General features: G+C 40.9%; 1 pseudogene; it reads right to left on the reverse strand.

Annotated features, from left to right (window-relative positions):
• Nucleotides 1-6,711, reverse strand: part of LOC114036793 — a 51,518-nt pseudogene extending 44,807 nt beyond the window's left edge.
• Nucleotides 6,712-8,111: the final 1,400 nt, after the last annotated feature.

The following is an 8,111-nucleotide window of genomic DNA, read 5'->3' on the forward strand; positions in this document are numbered from 1 at the left end:
GATCCAATCTCAGTAACAACAATGTCCTTCTGATGATGACTTGGCCCAGTAGATAATGAGGAGATAGAAAGAAAAAAAACCCTGGATCTCCCCAATAATTGGCTATTTAGTAATCATTTTTCTCAGTAACATTCACTATATATAACACTATAAGGTTTACAAAGTATATTAGATAAATTGCTGCAATTGATAGTTCTAGAAATGAATTCAGGATCATCTAAGTCAAGAATCTATGGGGAAATGTCAGAGGATGCATGGAGTTGGAAAAGGAAAAAACAAACAAACTTGAGTTTCACCAGCCACTAACTGAAATTTAGCATTTCCTTTGATTATGAATGCAGGCAACAAACCTCAGTGGGATTAGTGGTATTTGTAACTTTGCCACCAGTAAAAATCACAGGTATTTTCATATGACATTGTAAATATCTCAAAATATCATTTACAGTCATCACTATTTTGAAGTTCCTGAAATTATTAGGCCTAATGCTAGAAAATCACAGGTGATCAAACTCTTTCTATTTACAGAATGTATTTCAATAAAATTTGTTTCCTTTGTAATCCTGTGTATTTTATTTTATCCATTTAAAAAATATTATTATAAGAATGAGCCCATAGGTTTCACCAGATTGTTAAAGGGGTCCATTACAGAAAAACATTTGTTACATTTGTAACCAAGAACAATTCTCTTTTAAAAAATATATTTTATGTATGTCTTTTGTTTTTACATTACCTGCATTTCCCTTTTTATAATTCAATTACTGACTTTTTTCTTTATATCACAATTATTTCAGAAGGTGGGTGGAGGCATGAATTTGTCTACCTTTAGTTTGAATCTTCCCTTATAACAAAAAACAACCACAACGATGCAATACAGTGATCATATCAGACAATACAAGATATCAAAAAAACTCACTGCAGTTTTATGAATTAATTACTTTAAACTGCATTAAGGCTTTTAGGATGCTCTGTATATATACTCCCTGTGCTCCTTTTCTCCCCCTTACTTTAGCAATTCCCCTCCTCTTAGCTATGAGCAGGGAAGAAGCCATTCTTTAGGCCATCACTGTTTTTTTTTTTTTTAAGTTACTCAAGAGTTTGCCTTCCTAAAAGGAAGCTGTACAAAATTTAAAGTGCTAAAAAAAAAAAAGTGTTACAATTTGCACCAGCATGAAAGATACCTAAGTGCTTATTATGTGAATAGTACTTTTCTACAACATTGTGTGTCTTCGACAATGATGCAGATTAAACCTCCTCCGAGCCTCTCCACTCTTATCTGTGGCCTCAGGTAAATCAGCCTCAGGGGGTCCATTGAATTTGAAAACCTCCAGTTGTAAGGAAAGCATCTTTCCTGAGACAAACCATTTCACTCTTGGACAGCTCTAATTGTTCAGGCTTTTTTGCTTTTTTTACCCCCTTCCATATAAAGAGCCTCAATCTGCTTGTAGAATTGTACTGCTAGGCCAGTGTGCATTTCCTGAGACTGATTCAGCCCTGTGATACAAACAGAATGTCAAGGGGGAGTTTCTGGTCTATGGAACAGCTAGATTTATGTCATGCTAGAGTTAAGGGGACACTAATTACTAGTAGCCCCTGTCATGTAGGCAGCTAGAGCCAAAGGTTTCTTTGTTTCATTCCTAGCAGAAGGCTTTGTTTGCATTGGTGATATGGTATCTGGAATCTCCACGGACCCATAAAAGACATTCAGTGAGAGTACCTTTAATTCCTCAGACCTGGTGCATGATCCATAAGTGAATAAGCTGCATGCACCACTTCAGGAAGAAAAGGGAGATAAAGGGAATGTCATACTACTCCACAAAACCAGATAAGAGGCATCAAGTTCTCCTTACCCTGTGTTTGACAGCTTTATTCTTAGAATTTAAGGCAGACTGGAAGACTCATCCTTGTGAGTTCAAATCTGGCTTTAGACACTTGCTAGTTGTGTAACCTTGGGCAAGTCACTTAACCTCTGTTTATCTTAGTTTCCTCACCTGTAAAGTGAAGATAGAAGTACCAGCTTTTGAGAGTTATTCTGGGGATACAGTGAGATAATATTTTCGCTTTGCAAACTTAAAAGTGCTGTTTTTGTTATTTCATTAATTTGTTATTTAATTGGTTTTCAGACATGTCTGACTCTTTGTTGACCCCATTTGGGCCCTTCTTGGTAAAGATACTGGAGTGGTTTGCCATTTCCTTCACTTCATTTTACTGATGAGGAAACTGAGGTAAACAGGGTTAAGTGACTTTCCCAGGGTCACACAGCTAGAAAGTGTCTAAGGCCACATTTGAACTCAAGCAGATAAGTCTTCCTGACTTCAAGCCTGGCTCTCTATGCACTATTATGCCACCTAGATGTCCTAAAGTGCTATATAGATATCATTATTATTGTTATTATTACAACATGCTCCTTGCTTCTGTTTGGTGAGTCATTTATACGTGGCTACAAGCAGCCTTCCTATGACAGGAGCCAAGCAGAACAAGTCTAATCTCTCATGAAATCAATCGATCAATCAATGTTTATTTATTAAGTACCTACTGTGTGTCAGGCACTATGCTAAGTTCTGGGGATACAAAAAAAGGCCAAAGACAGTCCCTGCCCTCAAGGAATTTACGATCTAATGGATGACCCTCATATGTAAAAGATAATGATATGTCCTCATTGAATCTTTTCTTCTCCCCAGTTTCTTCAGCTGAGACTCATAGTTTATAGATGAAGAAATACACTACTTTTTGGTACTTAAGAATCAAGGTAGCACAGAGAAAAGATTGGAAGACGTTAGAGATCCCATAGCCTAGAGGTTCTTAATGTTTTTGGGTCATGGACCCCTCAGGCAAGTCTAGTAAAGGCTATGGATGCCCTACATATTGCTGCCTACATTCAAAATTGAAGGAGAGACCAAATTTAAGTTAGATATTGATGACAATAATAAACATAAATAAATTAATTAATTAAATAAAAATAAAAAATAAATTTTTCCCATGCAAGTTTAAGAATGCTCTGAAATCTATGTTCCTGGACCCCTGATTAAGAATCCTGTTTTTATACAGAATATGAAACTGGAGAGATGAGGGAGGAAGTTACTTGCTTGAGATCACATAGGTAAGCATGAAAAGAAGAAGTCTTTAGAATACAGGTCTCCTCATTCCCAGTCCAGTCTATTTTGTCTGTCAGATCAAATCTTAAAATATGTGATTGAATAGGGATACATATAAAGTCTAATATTTTGGTTTAAATCAACTTCCATAAATTAAAAAAAAAACTGAAAAAGACGCGACAAGATTGTTTGAAAAAAATATGGGGGGGCAACTAGGTGGCGCAGTGGATACAGCATTGGCCCTGGAGTCAGGAGGACCTGAGTTCAAATCCGGTCTCAGACCAGACACTTGCTGCTTACTAGCTGTGTGACCCTGGGCAAGTCAATTAACCCCAATTGCCTTGAAAAAAAAGATATGGGGGATGGGATGGTGATTAATGGGAGGTAAGCTCAGTATGAGCCAGTGGTGTAAATCAATAATCAGAGAGGTTAACACACTATTGGGCTACATTAAGTGAGGTATGGTGCTGTATACTGTATACTGTACCCTGCCTTGATGAGACCTCTCCTGGAGAAAGGATTTCATTATAGCTACATCATTTTAGGAAAATCAGTGATGAAGGTGGAAAATGACCATGGGAGGGCAATCAGGAAGGAGCGGGCCTTTAGATTATGCCACAAGAGGAGAGATCCAAAGAATTGTTGTCTCTCCCCTCCCATTAGACTGTGAGCTCCTAGAGAGCAGAGGCTATCTTTTGCCTTTTTTTTTTTTTTTTGCATACTTAGCACTTAGCACAATGCCTAGCACAGGGGTGGGAAACCTGCAGTGGCCCTGTGTGGCCCCCTAGATCCTCAGATGAGGCCCTTTGACTGAATCAAATTTTCACAAAGTCAGTCAAAGGACCACACTTGAGGACCTAGAGGACCACATGTGGCCTTGAGGCTGCAGGTTCCCCACCCCGGCCTAGCACATAGTAGGTGCTTAATAAACATTTATTGATGAACTGAGATATTATGTCTGGAAAAGAAAAGACTACACAGAAAGGTAGATAGCTATCTTCAGCTATCTGATTGGATGTTACCTACGCTTTATGTGTTGTCTTCTCCCATTAGAATGTAAGCTCCTTGAAGACAGGGACTGTTCTTTTGCAGCTTTTGACTCTCCAGCTAAGCACAGTGCTTGGCACTTAGTAAATGCTTAATAAATGCCTGGTGAATAGAAGTACTTGGTGTTGTTTGTCTTTTGTTCTCAATGAGGACCATGGCATCAGGAAAGTGATGCCATGACATTCAAGTGAATTGGATTTAAGTGAGGGAGGGCTATGCAGAGTCACCAGCCTCACTCTGTCCTCCAGCCAGATATAGATCAGGATGACTGGAGATGGCACAGGATGTTTGGTGACTTATATGGAAATACTTAGTAAGTGCTTAATAAATATTTGTTAGTTTATTAGATTCTGTTTAGTCTCAGAGGGTATAACCAGGAGCAATGAGTAGAAGTTATGAAGAGGTTAATTCAAGTCTTGTACAAGGAAGAAAAAAAAACCTGCGTAATAGTGCTATCCAGAAGTGGAATCAATTATTTCAGGGGGAAGCAGGCTGGACGATCACTTATTAGATATGCTATAGAGGACAAGGACAGCTAGGTGGCACAGTAGGTAGAGCACTGACCTTGGAGTCAGGAAGATTCATCTTCCTGAGTCCAAATCTGGCTTCAGACATTTATTAGTTGTGTGAGCTTAGGCAAGTCTCTTACCCTGTTTGCCTCAGTTTCCCCACCTGTAAAATGAGCTGAAGAAGGAAATGGCAATCCCCTCTAGTATCTTTGCCAAGAAAACCCTAAATGGGGTCATAAAGAGTTAGACATGATTGAAATCACTGCCCAACAACAATGAAAGGACAGGTTTCTGAGGAGGTAGCTGAGATGTGCTGATGTAAGATAAGGATTCTAAAAGGTGGAGGAGCATCATATTTAGGGTGGTTCCACCATATTTAGGGTGTATGGGGTGTTCAAAGAGGACCAGCCGTCTGGTGTGAGAGCTTGCTGAGCCCTTTCCAGGGCTGTTCATTCACCTTTTCAGGGCTGTTCATCCACTTAACTCTTACCTGTGCCTCCAAGAAGCTATAGCACATAAAACTGCCACACACTGGTAAAATGGTCTTGTCTAAATCAGGTTCCGGGTAAGTGACAGGCCTCAAACTCATCAGTGAGCTAGGGGGATATCTACCACAAGCGTGGGAAGATTCCCTCCCATGGAATAGTTGGATACGAACAATTGGAGCACTTAGAGCTTGGTCAGACATCAGAGATGTCAAGGTCACCCACTGCAGCCCAGGCCATCACCAGCCATCTTGACTTTTGTCCTGTCACTGGACTTCTATGACTGTGGAAGAGAGAGTGAGGCTGATGACTTCGTGTAGCTCTGCCTCACTTAAATCCAATTCACTCACCAGTCAAGACATCACCCCATGATGTCGTTGGTCCTCTTCTAAAATGAAGGACAAAGAACAACATGCTGTAGAGGGAAGAGAGATTACAAATTGGGAAGAACCTTAGAGGAACCAAAGGGAGACAAGATGGATGTATTAAGGACCGTCGTGAGGAAAGGGCATGATGCTTCTTCTGCTTGACTAGAGGGTAGCTAGGTGGTAGAGTGGATAGAGGGCTGGATCTGGAGTCAGGAAGACCTGAGTTCAAATCCAACCTCAGACACTGTGAGACCCTGTGTGACCCTGGGCAAATCACTTACCCTCTCTGTTTCTTGGTTTCTTCATCTGTAAAATGAGAATAAGAATAGCACCTGCCTCCCAGGGTTGTCATAAAGATCAAATGGGTTAATGTATGTAAAACACTTTGCCAACTTAAAGCACTAAACAAATGCTAGCTATTATTAATTTTTATTAACTAGGAACAAGGAGTGGAAGTTGCAGAGGAACAGATTTAGTCTTGAAGGTAAGGAAAACTTCCTTTCAGCCAGAACTAGCCCAGAGTGGCATGGGCAGATTCAGGAGACGGTGGTTTCCCCCTCCCTGAAGCTCTTCACATTCCCTAGCCATCACACACATATGTATGTATGTATGCACACATGTATGTATATATGCTGTCCAGTAGCCCTGCACGTGACTCAGTGCCTTACAAGAAGGGCTTCAGAATAAATGCTTTTCATTTATTCATTCATGTGTGATCAGGTGTGGCTGGCCCCTGATTTCTTTTCTATCTCTGACATTCTGTATTTTTCCACTATGCTGGAGTCTCTTTGAATTTTTTTTCCTAATTTGATTTGGTTTTGATTTTCTGTTCCTACACCAAGGATTCTCTCTCTTTCTGTCTCTCTGTCTCTCTGTCTCTCTCTGTCTGTGTCTCTCTCTGTCTGTGTCTCTCTCTGTGTCTGTCTCTGTCTATCCCTGTCTCTCTGCTCCTCCTCTCTCTGTCTCTGTCTCTCTGTCTATCCCTGTCTCTCTGCCGTCCCATCTTTCTCTCTCCCTCTGTTTCTCTTTCTCTGTCTCTGTCTCTGTTTCTCTCTCTCTCTGTCTCTCTGTCTCTGTCTCTCTCGGTCTCTCTCTCTCTGTCTCTCTCTCTCTGTCTCTGTCTCTGTCTCTGTCTCTCTCGGTCTCTCTCTCTCTGACTCTCTCTCTCTCTCTCTCTCTCTCTCTGTCTCTGTCTCTGTCTCTCTCTCTGTCTCTGTCTCTCTCGGTCTCTCTCTCTCTGTCTCTCTCTCTCTGTCTCTTTCTCTCTCTCTCTCTCTCCTCTTTCTCTCTCTCTCTCCCTCTCTCTCTCTCTCTCTCTCTCTCTCTCTCTCTCTCTCCCTCTCTCTCTCTGTATGTGTCCTTGACCCCTTTGGTCACCACATAGGGCCTACGGACCTCTTTGTGATAGCTGCCATCCCATCACCCAGTTCTCAGCTCTAACATATAGTCGTTGAGAAGCAATAAAGGATCAACAAAAAAAGCACCATCTGTTTTCCGGTAGCTTTCAGATATAAGCAACGAATTCACACTATTTGCAAGATAATTAATCTCTGAGAGAGGTTATACAATCTATCGGCTTACAGAGGAAATCACTACCATATATAATGTTTTCTATCACTGAAAAAGATGACACTATAGTTCCCCAAAGGGAGAAGCAACATTTAAATGTTTACTACATTCCGGGCACTGGGGTAGGTTCTGGGGATGCAACGACAAAAATAAAACCGTCCCTGTCCTCGAGGAACTTGCATTTTAATAGGAGAGACAATACGTATACAAATAACCAAATAGAAAATATATACACAGCAAATACATAGTAATTTCCAAGATGGCAGCATTAGTGTTAGCTAACGGGGTCAGTAATGACCTCCCATAGAACATGATTCTTGAGCGGGGCTTTTAAGGAAGCTAAGGATTCTAAGAGGTGGTGATGAGGGGAGCGTGTGCTCAAGGGATGAGGGCTGACCTATGTATAGGCATATAGACAGGGTATGGTGGATTCTCAACCCAACAGAGTGAAGATGGGATGTGAAGAGTCTGCTAAAGTGAAAAGGGAGAGCTTGGGCATTTTTAAAGTTTCAGTAGCACTAATAGAAGTTGCCTATAATGCACAGAGCAGCCCAGGTTGTTGCAATCTAGATGTGGGTCAGAAAACTGAACTTCCTGATTTGTAATCTGGCTCAGTCATGAGGCAGCTAGGGAGTGCAGTGAATAGAGTGTTAGACCTAGAGTTAGCCAAATGTCTGAGTTAAAGTCTGGCTTTGGAAAATTCCAATCACTTAACCTCTTTCTGCTTCAATTTCTTCATATGTAAAATGGGGATAATAATACCATTTGTCTCCCAGGATTATTGTGATGATCAAATGAGATGATATTTGTATTGTTGCTGTTTCAATCATGTCCAACTCTTCATGACTCCATTTGGGATTTTCTTGGCAAAGACATTAGAGTGGTTTGCCATTTCCTTCTCAGGCTCGTTTAACAGATGAGGAACTGAGGCAAACAGGGTTAAGTGACTTGCCCAGGGTTACATAGCAAGTCGGTGTCTGAGGCTAGGTTGGAACTCAGGTCCTCCTGACTCCTGGGCTGGCACTCTATCCACTGTGCCAT

The sequence above is a fragment of the Vombatus ursinus genome, unplaced genomic scaffold, assembly GCF_900497805.2.
Source record: "Vombatus ursinus unplaced genomic scaffold, bare-nosed wombat genome assembly UNPS02009994.1, whole genome shotgun sequence".
Taxonomy (NCBI): domain Eukaryota; kingdom Metazoa; phylum Chordata; class Mammalia; order Diprotodontia; family Vombatidae; genus Vombatus; species Vombatus ursinus.